At 42.5% G+C, this 18,656-nt stretch overlaps 1 protein-coding gene across 9 annotated transcripts in view; it reads right to left on the reverse strand.

Moving 5' to 3' along the window:
* LOC119653082 (ecotropic viral integration site 5 ortholog) overlaps positions 1-12,894 on the reverse strand; it is a 57,909-nt gene extending 45,015 nt beyond the window's left edge. For 3 of the 9 annotated variants that reach the window (XM_038057623.1, XM_038057579.1, XM_038057659.1), the window contains exon 1: positions 12,512-12,893. The gene's annotated coding sequence lies outside the window, so the exon portion shown is untranslated. Of the gene's footprint in view, positions 1-11,974; positions 12,277-12,511 lie in introns of those variants that run through there. The other 6 variants (XM_038057651.1, XM_038057643.1, XM_038057636.1 and 3 more) reach the window with 4 other exon arrangements.
* Positions 12,895-18,656: the final 5,762 nt, after the last annotated feature.

An 18,656-nucleotide genomic window follows, 5' to 3' on the forward strand; every position in this document is an offset into this window, starting at 1 on the left:
AGTGAGACACCCGTAGTAGAAATTCTGGACACACTAAAGCAGAAACTTTCGGTCATATGCAGTCGGTTACGACAGAATGGCGAAAGTCATTCCAGACGTGTCCAGAATGCAACATACGCGAGGAACCAGTGGAGCTTTTTCAGTTCTTTCAACGAATCCCAACAGACAGTCCAGACAGTACAGTTTTCGGTGGTTGAAGCGGAAGAGTATTGGGGTGAACTTTTGGGGTTACAACATGCTCAATGTTTCACCGCCGAATTTTGCAGATGTTACCAAAGAGGAAATTCGTTGAGCCATAAACAGCTCGAACGACTGCAGGGGCCCAGGTCTGGATCAGGTGGTATAAGAAATTTACCAACGTACACAGTATAAATCAGGTCATTAGTCGGCCGGAAAAATTTCCACCCTTCCTCACTGCGGGGATTACCTACCTTATCCCTAAGGACACGGTGCAGGACCCCACAGACACAAAACCAATTACTTGCTTACCAACCCTCTACAAATTCATAACGTCCGTTATTAGTGGAAGAGTCAATGCGTACCTCGAGGCCAACAACATTCTGTCCGAGGAGCAGAAGGGCTGCCGAGTTGGGTCAAGGAGTTGCAAAGAGCAACTCATTATCAACTCGGTAGTTGTAGGGCAAACAACTAGAGACCAAAGAAACGTCTTTAGTTGCTATATCGATTATGCCAAGACTTTCGATAGCGTTCGGCATATCTAACTAATCGATGTCCTATCGCATTGATCGATGTCTGTATCGCATTGATCCGAAGCTAATAGTTTTTGGCGACAGTCATGGATGGGTGACATACCACCTCATCAGTGCGTACATCTGAGGGTGCTAATACCTCAGGGGCATCTTCCTGGGAGATTCGTTGAGTTCCCTTTGATTTTGTATGGCACTAAACCCCCTTTCATGGCTACTGAATGATGTTAGAGGGTATGATTTTGCAATAAAGTACGTATACGTGCTAAGTGCGAACTGACACACTTGATGTACTTAGATGACATCAAGCTGTATGCTGGTACTGACGATCATCTTAGAAGTCTGTTGCGAATAGTAGACATGTTAAGCCGTGATATTCGGTTGGAGTTTGGATTAGACAAGTGTCGAATCCAAGCCATTTGCGAGCCGCATGCCGGACATAGCATTGGTGACCTCCATATCGAAGCTATGAACGAAACAGATTTCTACAAGTACCTAGGAATTCTGCAAGGAACCCATGCTCGCGTTGATGATCTGAAGGATGCTCTGCTGACCGAATTCCTGCGACGTGTGAAGCTGGTGCTGAAATCGCATCTCTTGGGGAAAAATAAGATGAGCGCATTGAATGTATACGCTATCCCTTCACTGGCTTATGCATTCGGAATATTGTCGTGGATAAAGACCGATCTGGAAAAACGTCCAGCGGCGGATATGGACTACTATGTCTTCCGAATTCATCATCCAAACTGCCGTGGAGCGGATGAGCCTGCCTCGTGACATCGGAGGTAGACGTGACGGCACAACATCATCGCCAAGTCGACTCGCTGCGTGCTTATTTTTACAACAAACGGCAGACGAGTCCCTTGCATGTGGCTGTCTGTAAGGCAGAGTTTGGACTGACTCTACTTAACTTGAAGGATCGATCTGTCAATCCTCTGAGTAGGGTGAAGTCGAGGAGGTTCATGTGTGCCATTTAGGCTGGCGTGGTCGCCACCCGATCTGCATTATGAAAGAACGGGTTTAGAACGACCGGTGCAGAATGTGTGGTTCGCCGTTAAACCATTGGACTATCTCTTTCTGGCTGCACTGTTATGGCACCGGTGCAATACACCACCAGGCACAATGCTGTATGTAAGGTGACCCATCAAAACCTTTCATACAAGCATGGGCTGATCACGGGAACATGTCCGGTTTACCGATATGAGCCGCAGGCAGGACTTGATGTTTATTCAAGACCGTAACGGTACGCTACAGTACACTCTAGGAGGCAAGGTGGTCAGCATTGCGCTCGCCCGAGATAATTACCCTGATTTGAATCAGGTACTCATTCACAGCTGAGTCGACTGATATCCGATATCCAATCACGATAACAAATCCCTCTGCCACCAGTGAGATTTGAACCGCGACCTTCCGCTACGACAGCCCAGCGTTCTAACCACTTCAGCCATCCGGACACATTGATTTACTTGATAAAATAGTATTTTTTTAAGACACCCTGCTCCTGGTATAATACTGAAGCTCTTGACAAAAATTCGTCCTCTTTTCATTGACAATTAACCGATTGCAACGTGATTGAGAAGCTGACGCTCTACCCGATCAACCTTCGCGCCGTTAACCCGTTTAAGAGAAAATTACTAGAGACGTAACATAAGCATCGCATGCAGCCATCTATAAAAAAACAGATGATTAAGCTTGCGCTTACCATTCACTAGGAAGCGCAAGCTTGATCACCTGATAGCCATTGAATACCATGGCATGCAGATGAAACGACAGTTTTCTCAATGCAGAAAAAAGTCTAGAAGACAAGAACGGGTCATCAAAAATTTCTGCCGCAACATGCAGCTTCAAACAAAAAGCAGAAAGTTAATGTATTTAGCTACTGAGCGTATATACTCTTCCAGCCTGAAAGAAAAGAAAGATAAATTCAATCGGCGGCCTACCCTTAAACGAAATGAAGATCACTCGGCGAATTCAGCGTTGAAATCGGGAAAGGTCAGAACCACCGTGAAACTACGAGGAGTCATAATGTCCATAGCAAAACAGTAGTAGCAATACTTTTTTCTCTGAGATAAGAGGACGTTCAACCAAATAGATCACGTTCTCATCAAAAAGCGATTAACCTCTAGCATCCTTGACGTGCAATCATATCACGAAGTAAATTGCCATTCCCAACCACTATCTCATCACCGCGAGATATCGATGTCGGAAGGTAAATAATAAGAATTAGCTACTAATAATCCCAGCTATCAGATTTAATATCTAAAAGCTCCAAAACAATAAGATGGCCTTGAAGTATACCAGAGCGCTGGAAAAACAAATCCTGCTGATATCAAGCCAACACAAAGAAACTGATAGCATTGAGGAGAAATGGAATTAATTAAAATACTCCAGTAAAACAGGCATAGAGAAAACAATCGAACATAAGCCTCGGCGTAAACGTGACAATTGGTTCAGCTAATAATGTAAGCGATGAAAAAAAGCTAGGCAAAAGCAGTACCAGTACCAACCTACAAGAACCAAGCATAAACAGTACACAAGAGTAAGACATACTGCTAACTAAATCTTCAAAAACAGAAACGCAACAAGGTTATTTACAGATTCAATGATAATTTTGATAAGAGGCACAACGGAGTTTGCCACCCAGAGTTGGGCCAAGAAATATTCCTATTGGGACTGTAGATTAAGTTACGATGAAACTAAATTTTACCCGACTTTGGAGTCATCAAAGCAGAGTGGAAAGCAAATGACTGGCAACGACACTTCCAAGAATGAAGACAAATAACCACTTGCAATACACCATAGCTCATAGACGACTACAATAAACAATGAAAAACACACGGTGCATGGTTTCACCAATTTGAGGACACGATCGCGCGAGCAAAATGAAGATGAAAACTTCAGGATCCAACTAAAAGTATGCCTGCAGTCTTTCTAGCCATTAAGTTAAATAATTAGGCGATTTCATTTCCTATTCGCTAGTGATTATTTTTTATCCTAGTACGCGTATCCGGTATTTCGGGAATAAGTTTTTCGAATTGGCAAAGACCATTTTTGAGCTGTGGCTTCATAGAAGAAGATGAATCAATGCAGACGATAACCATACCATCATTGTCGATTTCTGATTGTGTCTCAACTTCCGCACTATTCCGCCAAACTGTCCTACATCACGAAGCAGTAGGGCGACCCATACTTCGATCATCCTAGGATAATGGATTCCATCACATTTCTTGACAAAGGTTAATCCTAATTTAGAAGGGGAAGCCGCTTTTTCGACTTGCATCGATGTAGTGTCCCTCAAAGGGCAAGAATATCAGTCCAACGAACTTACATATACATCCCAGCCAAGGCAGAATATAAATCATGATCGATCGTGAGAAAAAATAGTGAACTAAATTCCTCCGAGGATTTGCCTCAACATTTTCTGTTGCCTTGCACTACTGCAATAATAGTTCATGTTGCCTCCAGACTCCAGGAACTTGGAGCTTCCATATAACAGTGGTGATCATTTTCCATGTTCTACTCCCATATAACAACACTATAGTAAGTAGCAGAAATGATTCAGTTTTCTTTAACAGATTCAATTCTTATCCAAATGTGGTAATCATCCGCGAAAAAAAGCTCTTTGGATGTAATACAATTTAGAACTTGCTAAGGTGCTCCTTCGGGCTTTATAGACATCATCGTGAGATATCTACTATTAACCCCGTAATTAAGTATACCTTTTCCTTAAAGGACCCTTTGAAAGCTCTTTCATAAAACTTTTCTTCGACCATATGGAAATTTTCTTTCATATTCTATAGCCTAGACTGCACCTTAGGAGCTCTGCAACTTTACCATAAATTATAAATTTCATGAGATATGGTATAGGGTACAAACGCAATAGCCACTCAATTCTTGTCTTCATCGATGGATGTCAACAATTTAAACATCAAAATTTTGCAACTGACATTTCTTTATTCTGAGTCGGCTCCAACAAAAAAATGTTTATCCCATTTGAGCCAATCTTTTCCAGAAACTTCCGCGAAATTCCTGATAGGGGTGGCAAAAAGACAAAGAATGGGAAGCCCATACTTTAGTAGATTCCAAGTTTCGGACCATAATCGGCCTGAAAATGCATCACTTTTTGCCATAAGTCTGCTGCCATTTTCATTTCATTTCAGAGCTGACGATGCCATACTTTACTTTATTTACACGCTCGACAAATTTCAAATTGAGGGATGTTCAATTTTAATAGATAGATATTTTAGCGGCGGATATTAGTAGAAACGAGTCGCCAATCAAATTTTGATTATACCAACTCTCTTAAGGTAACCTCAAAACTAAAGCGGATCCTTGTCAAAAAACGTAGCCAGCAATAAACTTCAGACAGATCAGTCTAACTTCCTTTCTACGAAAAGGATATATCCCTAGGTGCCCACTTCACAGTCGACGAAGACAGCACTACATGAGCTACAGAAAAAGGTTAGAAAGCGATCCCCAAAAAGGATACGCGTTAGGCGCATTCATGAACAACGAAATCGCGGCAAGACAGCATGGCGAAAATCCAGCTCATGAAGGACGAAAACTACCACATGGAAAAAATCGGAGTGGAGACGGTCTTTCCCATATGCAGCCAATGTGAGGAGGAAGAACAGACGCCCCAGCACTTCGTATGCAGCTCCCCGGACTCCTTAGACCTCAGACGAAGATACCTTGGCAAAGTTCCCTCTCTCTGGAAAATGTTCTCAGATTTGCGAAAGCCTGTGCTTCATAGGCGAGAGGCCGATGAATAAACGATCTACGGGAATAGCACAATGAGCCTAACAAAGGTCTGAATGCTTGAAACTATGACTCCCTCCCACTAAAGTAAACTAAGTTAAACCAGTGTCATTTCATTTATAAGTCAATAAAGTCGAAGACACTTTGAAAAGAATCATTTAATTGAGAAAACTGTGCGTGCTTATCGTAAAAAAATGGGAGAAATATGATGCCTTGAAACAAAAAAATTCGTAGTTTTCGTGACGTGTTCAATTGTTTCAAATGTTTTATTACTTAGAAAAAAAGAGATATCTTGATGAAATTTTTGCAAACTTTTAAAAATTAATTTACTGTTTTTTGCCAGCACAGATTTTTTAACAACACATTAAAAATTGAGAGTGTAAGTAATTGCGGGTTATTGGAACCTCTAAAAAAGTAAAGAAAGGGTTTCAAGCAGTACGAAATTCTCCATAGAATGACCTCTAATAAAAAAAAAAAACAAAATGGCGACTTTCTTTAAAATTTTTGGCGTCAAAAATCTGATGTAAATCAAAATAAATAAAAATTATTCATTTTATTCTTTTGAATGTGTATAATGTCATAATAAAATTTTAAAGCAATTGTTCAAGTGTTTTTTTTTAAATATTCGTCCCGACTCGGAAATCATTATTTTGAAAAAAAAAACGAGTTTTAAATTTTATCTATAAATTTTATTTTTTGAATCTAATCTGCGATCAAGTATTCCCTCGTCCTCCTTTTACGTCTTCTCTATGTATAAAATATACATATAAAGCTTAAGAGAGAGAAGTACACTCAAAATCCGGCCTCAACGCGCCATGCTATATATATTGGCTACTCATTATTATTATTATTATTCTGTTAAGGGAAAGTCGCACCGTGTCCTTGAAGAACTATTGTGCCCCTTTTACTGGTTATAGTGTACCCATTGATCATAGTATCTCAAGCAGGCCTGTAACCGTTAGAAACTTTAGTATGTTCCCCACTTCCAGATGTTTCAGCTTTGCATCTGGTATTAAGTGTTCTTCCAGATGTCCCGACCTACGTTGCACAAGTGCCGGACACTGTCCCAGGACGTGTATAGAGGTTTCATCCTCCTCCTCACAAAACCTGCAGGCAGTGTCCGTAGATATCCCTAGCTTCCCTAGGTGATATTTCAGCCGACAATGACCAGTGAGAATTCCCACTATGATTCGGAGGTTCTTTTTGGTGAGGTTTAAGCAATCCTTTGTACGCATGGGTTCGTATCCCCCAATAAGCACCCTGGACTGCTCCACCCCTGGTAGGCCCGCCCAATATAGTTCCCTCAACCGTTTCTCTTCGTTTCTTAGATTCATAGCCATGAAATCGTTTCCGATTCCACAGAAAGGTTCTGGCCCGTGTAAAGGCATCCCTGCTCCCTTCTTGGCTAGTTCATCCGCTGCCTCGTTGCCTTCCAATTGGCTACTCATATTTAAAGCCGTTATTGAAGACATATTTTAAAGGTATTCTCTCCCAATAAAAATATAAGAGTTACTCAATGTCGAACTACCGAAGGACTAGATAGCGGATGTGTAAGGTTGGGAAGAAGCTCAGCCTCTGAGCACTCATATCTAAATGGCCCATTTACCTCGACGCCCCTTACTAACGGAATACCTTCATTCATTTATGTAGCGCAAGATATTATCCACCTCAACTGTCAATCACACCAAAAACCTGTTGCCCATGCGATCATATAAGGAGCATTCTCAAAGGAAGTGTTTCGTAGATCCCGCTTCCGTTTTACAGGATAGATACCATATGCTTCAACTAATGCGTTGTGGCCAGCCAAAATTGCCACAATACCTCCCTGGTGTCACTACCTTCAACCAAATAGGCCGCGTTCTGATCTCCAAAAGATTATCATCCAACACCACCGACTCCGACCACTACATGGTAAAAGGTGTCTACAGATGCCGAATTCCGAAGACTCGCTCCGAAAATGTGGGGATGGAAAACTTAAAAATGATTCAATAGCAGAAGAGTACAAGGTAAAAAGGTCAATTAGATTAGGTAGGTATTTTTCAAAATTTGACGAGGAAGCCCATAGATAACCCCCGGAATGACTTAAAGCGCTTTAACAAAACAAAAGCCGAAGAAGTGGTTGGATGTGACTCCCAGCGCCAGAGAAGTGAATGGTTTGACGATGAATGTCAAAAAGTGGTTGACGAAAAACGAGGCATATAGATATAGAACGAAACACAAGGAGGAAGGGAGAAAATTACGGAAATCACCGACGAACAGCTAATAAAATATTAAGACAAAAGAAACGAAAACATGTTGACGAAAAGAATGTTGGCGAAACATTGCGAACAACAGCACAAGACAAGTCTTCAAAGTAGTGAAGAGCCTGAGGCGTGCGTATCAATTCAAAACGACAATTTGCAAAAGCAAACATCGAACACGAAAGTGAGACACGTAACAGATGGGCGTCGTATTTCAAAGAACTCTCCAGCCTCTTGCATACAAGTCAATCACCAGAACTTAACGGGAACATAGACAACACTGGAAGAAAAATTCAGCCATCAAATATTAAAAAAAAAAACAAGGCGTCAGGCATAAATGACATCCCCGCTAAAATCATCAAATCAGGTGGAATCAGGTGAATCATGAAAGTTATTCACAATTTCTTCTTTCTTTCTCACCACCTAGAACTGAGAACAGATTCGGGCAAGAATGGTCAAAAAGTGTCACATTCTCTATTCACAAAAAAGTAACAAGTTGACATGCGAAAATTACAGGGCCATCTCTCCACATTGTGTGTCCTATAAAATCTTTACGAAAATTGTAGACAAAATAATTAGACTGTACGCCGATAAGATATTATAATTGGGTTTTCAAATTGGAAAGCGGCAACTGACCACTTTAAATCATTGCTAAAAACTGCTGGGAATTGAATATTGACGTCCATAAAATATTTGCTGACTCAAAACAAGCCTACGAAAGTGTTGACCGAAATGTACTGTACAAAGTAATGCTTGACTTAGAATTCCAGCAAAACTGGTAAGCCCTAACAAAATGACACGTTCCACACAACAATCAGAATTAACAATAGCTTAACAGATGCGATTCAGGCACAAGTCGGGTGAAAAACCTGTACTGTACAATCCGGTACTGAAGTAAGTTATATGAAAGTTGCCTAAGGACACAAAAGGCCCGCTGTTCTAGAAGTCCTGCCAAATTTTGGTATATGCAGACGATATAAAAATTATGGCCTCGATTTTTCAAATCAGCAAAGGAAATGTTTATACCAAGTGGACCAGTGGATATATAATAATATATAATGGCGTTATTATTATCAAATCTTCAAATCAAAGACACGTATCCAAATTTAACAGATGTCGGACTATTAGTTTATGGGATAGAGCATTTTGAGTGAAGCAACTTTTGTCAATTTAAAGAAACTGAATAAAAAGGAATTTCATGTGTTAATAAAGCATCGCTTGACAAGCATTATTCTCACTTTGCACTAGGAAAATCAACCGTTGTGAAGTGGTTTGCTAAGTTTAAACGAAACGAAATAAGCACCGAGAGGGATGTCCCAAATGTTATGGACGAAAACAAAAAAAAACCCGCAAAATAATTTTGATAGGCCGCAAAGTGAAATTGATTGAGGTAGCTGAGGCTCTAAAGATATCAAAGGAACGTGTAGGATATATCCTGCATGAATTTTCGGGCATGCAAAAGCTTTGTTCAAAGTAGGCACCACGCGAGCTCACAATCGATCAAAAAAACGTTGACGATTCTGAGCAGTGTTTGAAGATCTTCCTCCATAAAAAAGAACCGAATTTGTGCGTCGTTATGTGACAATGGACAAAACTTGGCTCCATTATTTCACACCAGAATCAAAACGATCGTCACTGCTCCTGGTGAATGGACTTCAAACCGTGCAGAGACGCAACAGTCGGCTGGCAAGGCTAGGGCATCAGTATTTTGGGATGCGCATGGTATAATATTCAGCGACCATCTTGGGAAGGGAAAAACCATCAACAGCGACTATTACATAGGTTATTGGAACGTTTGAAAGATAAAATCGCAGAAAAACGGCCCCATTTGAAAAAAAAGAAAGTGTTGTTTCATCAAGACAATACACCGTGTCACAAACCAATGAAAACCGTGACAATATTGGGCTTCAAATTGCTTCCGCATCCACCGTATTCTCCAGACCCCCCCCCCCCTCCGGACTTTTTCCTGTTCTCACATCTCAAGAGAATACTCGCTGGAACGAAATTTAGCGCCGATGAAAAGGTGATCCCCGAAACTGGGAGCTATTTTGAGGCTAAAGACAAATCGTACTATAAAAATTATATTAAAAAAACTGTATTACCGCTGTAATCGTTGTAACCCCTTCGAAGGCAACTACATATATTGTTTAATAAAATCAAATTTTATCAAACATTTTTTTTGTAAGCCTGTAATTTTTGCCCCTGGTAAACTTCAACAAAATAGCTAACAAAAATGTAAACAACTTTATATTCTTAGGTGTACAGCAAAAGAAAGATGGAAATGAAATAGACGATCTAATACGTCGAATGCAGATTGCAAACAGCGCCTTCTACTAGGTCCTGCAAAGTTCCGAGTATACTAATAGGATGGATCGAGATGGTTGGAAAAAGGACATCCTGAAGGATATCTTCCCGCTTTCCAACAAGATAAACTTTGTAATATGTTGATTTGGTTCTAATAGAAAAAGCATTTAGGTTCTGCCACTTGTTCTTAAAGTTACGGTTAAGCTTATTACCAGTCCTTGATAGCGGCATTAGGGCGAAACTTTATTACTCTCTACACCGCAGTGACCAAATAGCCAGCCTAGTTCCACTATAGGTGTAGAGTTCAAATGATTTCTAACTCCTGATCGAACTTGAAGTGGTCGAAAAACAGCTTATTTCTTTCAGGGCAGCTTGACTTTCGTTGCAGCCTGTTTTTCAATCTCCCGACAAAGAGCCAGATTGTCGATCTTAGAAACCTGAATAAGCCGAAGATTATACACACCTCTCATTTTTATCTGAAAGGTAAGCCCCTGCTCCAGAATTTTTTGGGAACTTTGGGCTATTTGTGTAGGTCTCCTATTCTACCAGGCATTCTTCTGGCCTGTTCTTGCTTCCTCTGCGCTTCTCCTATCAAACATATGGATTCGAGAATCAGGAGGCATTGCAAAAATTACATTCGGTTCTTTTAATGTCTCTTCCAATGCTCTATGCCCTTCTCGTCAGCTATTTCCCCGTAAACGTTAACAAATCAGTCTATGAACTGTTTTCATTTCAGTATTCTGAATATATCTATCCAAGGATTGAAATGCTACCGGTTACACCGAAACATACAGTTCTTTGCGACTTTGAGGGCTCATTTCAGCTTTGCCTCTACATGTTTGTTCCAAAAAAACTTCTTATCTAAAATAACTGGCAGAGATTTCACTGCTGAGGAGAGTTGAAGGGTTACTCCCATAATGTTTGGTAAGCAACGATCGTTTAGTTTACTCCTTTTTGTAGCGATACAATTGTGGTTTTATTTGGATTTACTGAAAGCTCATGGGGGAGGCACCAACTGTCAATCAAATCAAAGGCGCGTTGTGTGTTTCCACACGCCTTTCCGAGGTCTCAATCAACAGCTAACACAACCACGTCATCCGCATATACTTGAGTATGTACTAGCAGTTCTTGTAGTTCATATAGCAGTGAAGCACTCAACATACTCCGCAAAGGTTCTTGGGGGCATCCTCTCCTTGTTTCTTTTGTCACTTAGCGTTGCACACCCACTTCAGCGTACAACAATCACTGTGTTTGCATCACATAGATCAACTTAACTAAAGTATCATCCACATTATACTCTCTGGCAGCACCACACCAACTTTATGGTTCCTTTGATACTGAAATCTTGACCAACCCAACGTGATCCACGCGGAAGTTGTCAGTGTCAATCAAATTCTTCTTCTGGGAACTAAAGCAAATCGAACAATGCATCTTCAAAAATTTATACAGTTTGTACGCCGAATATTCTTGGGGTTGGTCATTGCTGAGATGAAAACTTAAGTGAAATACAAAGACAGGGTTGCATTCTATTGGAAATATTTTCAAACTTTGTAGCTATTGTTGGGAGCCATGTCGACAACTTCCAACTTGGTTGTGCCCTTAATTCGTAGCCAAAGCTTCCAAACTATGGTGGACTGAACAGAAATGAACACTTCTCATTTCCTGGAGGCAGATCCCAGAAAGCGTTATTGCAAACGAAATTATTTGGGTTAAGCTCGAATGGTCTTCATTGTGCGAGAAATGATCCTTGACACGATCTGCACAAGCATCTTAGACACCCCCACTGAAGGTCACTTAAACGAGTTCCCCTTTCGAATGCAAACGCCTCCCTTCCAACCGAAATCGAATGTCCGTAACTTGCTTGGACCCAGTGTGCTCGCCACAAAACTTCCTGGTGAGCGGGTTGCGATCATCAATGCGTCATTTGCACGGTTTGAAATGCTACATCACATCATCTCCATTCACCTACTCGTCGCCGTCCAACCTTTCCACGGCCATCAATCACGAAGTCCTTCACCAGCTCCGCGGCCCAGCCACAAGCAGGAATCGCCGCCACCCACGCAGGATCGCCAGTCGGGCACCGGACCAGCGACACAAGAAAAATAAGAACTCGTTACACTTCAAACTACCGAATTTCTACTTATTTGCATTAGAAAAAGACGACGACGACTCGCAAACGGAAATTCGAGCCGCGCGGAGTGTCGAGACGCGGACGGATGACGAGCGCTCGGCTGCTGTGGGGCCGTGGAGCAGTTCAAGCGTTTTAAGAGAAATCTTCGCCAACTGATGACGATGACGACAGCGGCCAGCAGCAAATGAACACAAAAGTGAAACTGTGTCGGAGTCGCTGAACGCTGCTGCTGACATGTCCACGGCCCAGCATCTCCCACGGAAGCGAAAAATCAATAATGGGCCAGGAGTCTTCCTGTTGCCGACGCATCGGCCGACTCTGCAACTTCCACACAAAACCACTTGCAAACCATCATTTTCCCAAGATTTCACCTGCAGCCGCAGCGATCCGACTGTATTTTGTAAACGTCACAAATCTTTCAGGTGTGAAAACGAGTTTTTAGGCCACCACACACTCTCCACGGACGACGGCCGCTGGCTGCCTCTTTGTCAACAATTTTCACTAAATTCCACACGCACTGGCCACTCCACACTCGCTCGACAAATTACTGACTGAATACTGCCAGGAACACGCCGTGCACTACGCGAGACGAACCTTTTCCTCGATCCTTGCTCTGAACTGCACAAAATTTTTGACGACTGTGTCGTCCCGCCCGAGCTCCGACCTTTCCAAAATTTTCAACTTTTCTAAGTTCAACTCTTTCTCGTGCAATTGGAGGAGAGCCCACTTGCACAGGTGTAATTCGCCTCTCTTTTTCTCCCGCACTCACGAAGACAAGCTGTCAAAGTGGGATATATGCCTTGTGAAGTACTAGAGCGTGACTTTTGATACGTAAACAAAGCAATTTATCGTCTGTTTTGGGCTAAATTGTGCCGTGCAGTTTGGATCTTGTGCGGGGTTGTGCTCCTTGAAGAGGAAACGTTCGTATAACACGATTTTCAAATAATAATGCGTTGTCGCTCGTTCTATCAGGAATTCGCAAAAATATTTGGGGGATTCCCCGTCCAGCCAGCATTTTTGAGAAATTTGAAGAATATCAGATATTTTCAACATTGTAAGCTTAAAAGTTGGATTCGGTTTGCTAATTTAAAAAAAAACAATCTGGTTTCTTTGTTTATATACTCAAGAAAACCTACAAATTAATATTATTAATATAAAGAGTTTAAAATTTAAAATAAATTAAATTTCAATAATAATAGAAAAAGATATTAATAATTATTATTAGTAGCAACTTTACTTAATTAATTCAATGTAATTTAAAACTTAATCTAAACTAGCTTACATTTGATTTGTTATTTAAGTTACTTTTTTCCCGCCGACGGGTGGCGGGCTAGACCGGCTCCCACCCATCCCTCCCAGGGACACTTGGATCGACCGTGGAGTCGCCAACGAGTAGGATACAGTTCTAAAAAAAGCCAAAGTAAGCATAACCAACCTTGAAAGAAGAAATGGCGAGCTGGCGAAGACACTCGAAGATATTAAAAATCAAATGTCAATATTGATAGAGAAAAATGGAAAGCTTACGGAGCAGCTAATAGCTGGGGAGGCGGGGCCGCTGTGTCCAACGATACGCAGGAAAAAAAATCAAACTTTCTTCGAATACTTCTGCAACCAGTTTTTAGCAGCGAATCTGTCCGTATGGAGGACATAGAAAAACATCAAGCTGAAGGTATGAGAGACAGTGACCAATGTCCCAGAAGAGGATGCTGGCGGCATTCATTCACGAAGGCCGCAGTAGTGACAAGTGCAAGGCAATCATAGCCTTGAAAAGGGAAACCTGGATGAGTTTTTGTTTTAGGTATCAAAAAAATTAAAAGAAAAAAAAAAAAAAATGAAGAAAAAATGACAACTGATTATATTCTATATAAGTAGGATTGAAAATTTTAAAAAATGTTCCCACCGGGGTCACGAGTAGCACCCGAAACAAAGAAAAGGGAGAATGGATGCCCCCCATTAATGTATATAAATTAGGAAGTGGACATTTAGCCACTCTACTTAATAGGACCGCAGGACTCTCGGATTTTATTATCAAAATGAGAGAGTCCAATTCAAATGTAGAAAATGGCGGCTTACAAGAAAGCAAGAGAAGTCCTTGAGCGGTGAAGGCCCCTCACTTCACCAATACCCCAAAGGAAGAGAAGGTGCAAACATTCCTTCTGAAAGGCTTGGATGCGTCGCGGCTTGGATGTGTCGCGTTTTAGTACGAGGAGATCCGCTTTGGAAAAACGAATTCTGCCGCACTTTCTCGTGCAGATAAACCCCAAGAGCCGGGGAAACGATCTGATCTGCTTCAGGTCGCTCAATTACCACTTTGAACGCTTGCTAAGGAATGAAAATCGGCTCAAAGGACGAAAGTGTCAAGTTGAACGGTACCGTCCCTTCGCCACCAATTGTCCCAGCGATCCCGTTTGCACAAGTAGTCCGACAAGGGGAGCTAAGAATCCCCAACAAGATGCAAGTGGCAGGATGAACACCATCCTCAATAAAATATTAACCATGTGTGAGAACATGCAACATACGCTACACATACACAATACATAAATAAACAGTATAACAGAATATTTACACAAACAGCATGCCCGCCGCTAAGTCTGCAGTCACAGCAGTACCACTGGATGGTCTCCAATTCATCGTTACTAATGTGAATTCCATCGTAGGGATCCACCGAAAAGTGGAGCTCCTTGATTTCACTTGGCCAGGCTGTTGCCTGGCATTATCTCAGTCCGAGGCAATCAAGGATTTTGAATTCGTGAAGAACGATAGACGAAATTGTGATGGGGGAGGTGGTACCGGAATGCTTGTGGGTCGCCATGATCGTTTCAAGCATATTAATAGGCCTGAATTTGAAACCTTTAAATGTATGGACGTCTCTTGTACTCTGTTTTCAGTGCCTAGAGGAGGGAATTTATACATTCTGTCAGTCTATGCAGTGGGAAACAATGGAGCCAAGTTCATGGAAGAATTCCATTCTATATTTACAATACTGGAACTGAACAGACTGCATAATTATTATATTATAGCCGGCAATTTGAATGCTAAGCATACTTCCTAGCTAAACGTCACAAACAATCCTAGAGGGATATTTCTCAAATCTTGGATAGGGCAATACCAGATAGAGTATAAATGCGAATTATACGGGTCACATAGTCCAACCTGACCAATGACAAATTCCTATCTGGGTTTATGCATTGCTGACGCAATGTTCCATTTAGATTTAGTTCGTTGCATGGGGCGATCATTTCATTTTTGAACAGGTTGCTCGTGATCAGCTTTGCTAAGAAACACTAAGAAAACATCATCTGCATGGGGTAGTATATAGGGCGCTGAACGTTGGATGTCCCGCGTGACTGCGTGCATAACAAGAACAAAGAGGAATGGCGAGAGGGCACTTTCTTGATGAACACCGACAGAGACAAGAAGTAGTTTTGGTATACTTTCCACCTCGAACTTTACTCTTCGGATAGCAATAGAACAATTTGACCCAGTCTTGTAATTCCTCTGGTACTCAGTTTTACCGCAGAACATATGGTGATGAGTTTGTGTGGCACACAAACGACTTCTCTAAATTCAGAAATACAATGCAAAGAGGGCGATGCTTCTCACGGTGTTTTCCATGAGTAACTGCGCAGCTTACATCGCGTCAGTAGTTCCGCAGTTCTTGACAAACCTGGCTTGGTTCATGGTTATTTGAATGATAACGCGAATACAATTGTCAAAAATGCGTTAAAAAATTTTTATAATACAAGACAGCGACCGGATCGGTCAGTAATTTGAACATTCTGGTGGACTGCCTCCCTTTTTCCATATGGGAATGGTGGTGCTTTCTTCCCAGTTGGATGGTGTTCAAACTTCCTCAATAACCGAATTGAAGAGTTCACTGAAATATAGTATTGGGTTTCAGCTTTTCGCTCTCCAAAACTCAGCTGTAATGTCGTCAAGCCCTATTGCTTTCCTCAATTCGTGCGCAAGCGCTACCGTATAACCGATCACAAACAACGTCACGCGGATAATTCAAAGCACTGCCTTCAGCTACGTGAGCGTAATCCTATAGAATTTGTGGTAGGCAGGGGGGCCGAGACCATTCGAAATTCCAGTAAACAAGGCGGCTTGGTCTGGTTATGCTTCAGGTAAAGTTGCATAATTCAGCAAGTCCTCACAAGACCTCCTCGCGGTGATCCAGGCTGGGAGAAGGCCCGTCCAACTGACAAAGATCTGCTTGCCTGCTGGTAGTGTGTTCGGGGCAAGTGGATCTGGCGGGGGGATGAGCCTAAGCAAAAGCTCGGGGATCGTCCTCCCTGCCCTGGAGAAGGTTCTAATGGGACCCCAAGCCAAGGAGGAACAACATACGCCGAGGGATGCGTGCCACTGGGGAGCTTAGTCTTGAGTATGAGAACTCTGAATACCTTGGCCACCTTCAGTTTCCAATACGATCCCTACTCTGGTGGCCGAGCTAGCCAGGGTGGACATTCTTCCCGGACTACTAGTAGGGCCAAGACTTAAAACAAAATAAACCGACGAGAGAAGAAGAGGTAGTGATGCCAGACGCATCATCAAAGGATGCGCTGCTGGCATCCAGCCAGGAGACAGTTGCCATCGAGAGCAGTACAATCGGTACCAGCCGTAGCACCGCTGTGCTGAAACCAACCATAGGGACCTTCTGGAGCAAAGCGGTAGATGGACTAGTGGTTTCCAGCCTGGAATCCACTGCCATCAAGTACCAGTCATAGTACTCATAGTACTCCTAACCCGAAACCCTCGACGTCGGGGGATCATTCAAAAGCAAAGACCAACAAGAACGCCGGTCATCGGAAACCGGCTAAGAAGCGAAGGTCCACTGGTGTCCTGCTCAAGGTAGTGGCTCTACCTCTCTAAGAATAAGGAGGCCGGTACTGTCGACAAGCGGGGTGAAAAGGACCTGACCAAATACCAGGCGATTGTTGAGGAATACTGCAACAAACGCCTGACAGACAGTAGGCTTCGCCTTCTGCTCTCAAACACAATCGATCTCAAAACGAGGTCGAACAAAAACACAAGTGGAGCAGAGTGGGTAAGAGCTCGGACACTAAACAGCCTCTGGAGAAAAGTAAGCAGCAACAGACAGCCGATGAGGCACGAACTGCGAAACCCTTAAGCGAAGTGGCCAGGAGCCACTTACGTGCGACGCTAGCGGATGGCAATTCCGCTAGCGGCAAACTAGCGCCGGAGGTGTGGACGACTGTTGAGGCCAGGCTGTCGGAGATGATCACGGAGCAAGGTCGGAGCCCTGTAAAAGGCATTCGATACCGCCTTTAGAGTCTCGTGCCCTGCTAAATACAGCAAGAAGCCTCAGAAACGTGACCAGGGAAATCTTCAACATCTGCTACACACATAAATACTGGCAGCCATACAAGGACTGCCTGCAGAAGTACAAGTCGGCCATCAAAATCGCCAAAAGGCGATCTTGGTTGGAAAGCACCAGCGAATCCGCAAGGCTCACTAAAAAGTCGGAAGACTGCTCGGCGGAATATTTTGCTGAAATTTTTAAACTGCTGGTTCAGACGCACTTTCCCGCTAGCGTGGTGGACTGTGAGCCAGCCTTGCTTAGAGGGTATGCAGCTGTCCCAGCCGTGCGAGGCAGCTTCCCAGCTTATAAATTTCTGAGCCCAGATGGCATAATGCCAGTCATGTTTGTCGAGATTTACCGGAGCTACATACCTTTGGAATATGTACCACAGTCTTGAAGACGGGCACGAGTGGTTTTCATACTGCAAACGGACAGGCGTGATAATGAATCCGCGAAGGACTTTCGACCAATCAGCCTCACCTATTTCGTGTTGAGGACCCTAAAACGCGTCTTCAACATCCAATTGAGGGCGATTATGGAGAGAACTCCTTTCCCTAAGCCCCAGCATGCCAACCCCAAAGACAAATCTACAGAAACCGTTCTCGACGAGGTAATTGGCACGCCATCAGCAGCGCTTTGACCAGTATTGGATTGGAGGGGTATCTTGAATTATATCCATGGTAAGAACCAGGATAATTCAGTCGGATCTGGGAGGCGACCACTTGACCAGAGCAGACGATCTGAACTTCTTTTTTATTTGACCTCAGGTTTGCAAATTCGAATCATAATCATCATAAAATTTTCCTAGGACAAATTTACTTGGTTGGTATTACTGTTATAACTCTTGAGAAAATAATAAACTTTTGAGTACGATAATTGAAAATAAATGCTTCTTCGTATTACTGCCAAAAATTAAAAAGGCTTCGTTATCTCCTTATAATTTTGAAAATAATATGAAATACTTCAGTGCAGGACTGAAGTTGAAACATCCAATTGATTTTCCATAGCCTATCACCGTGAATTGCTTTTTCAAGCTCTACCTTTCACTTTGAACTATTTCACTACTAGATGTCTCCTACACTCAAATACCGACGGTGGCTCAAACTCACGATTTTACCCCACTTTCGTGTACAGCTGCTTAGTCGACGCCACTGTGCGAAGAACACGACTGCGCAGTACATTTCAATCCGCAT

Source organism: Hermetia illucens, chromosome 1, assembly GCF_905115235.1.
Source record: "Hermetia illucens chromosome 1, iHerIll2.2.curated.20191125, whole genome shotgun sequence".
In the NCBI taxonomy this organism is placed as follows: Eukaryota; Metazoa; Arthropoda; class Insecta; order Diptera; family Stratiomyidae; genus Hermetia; species Hermetia illucens.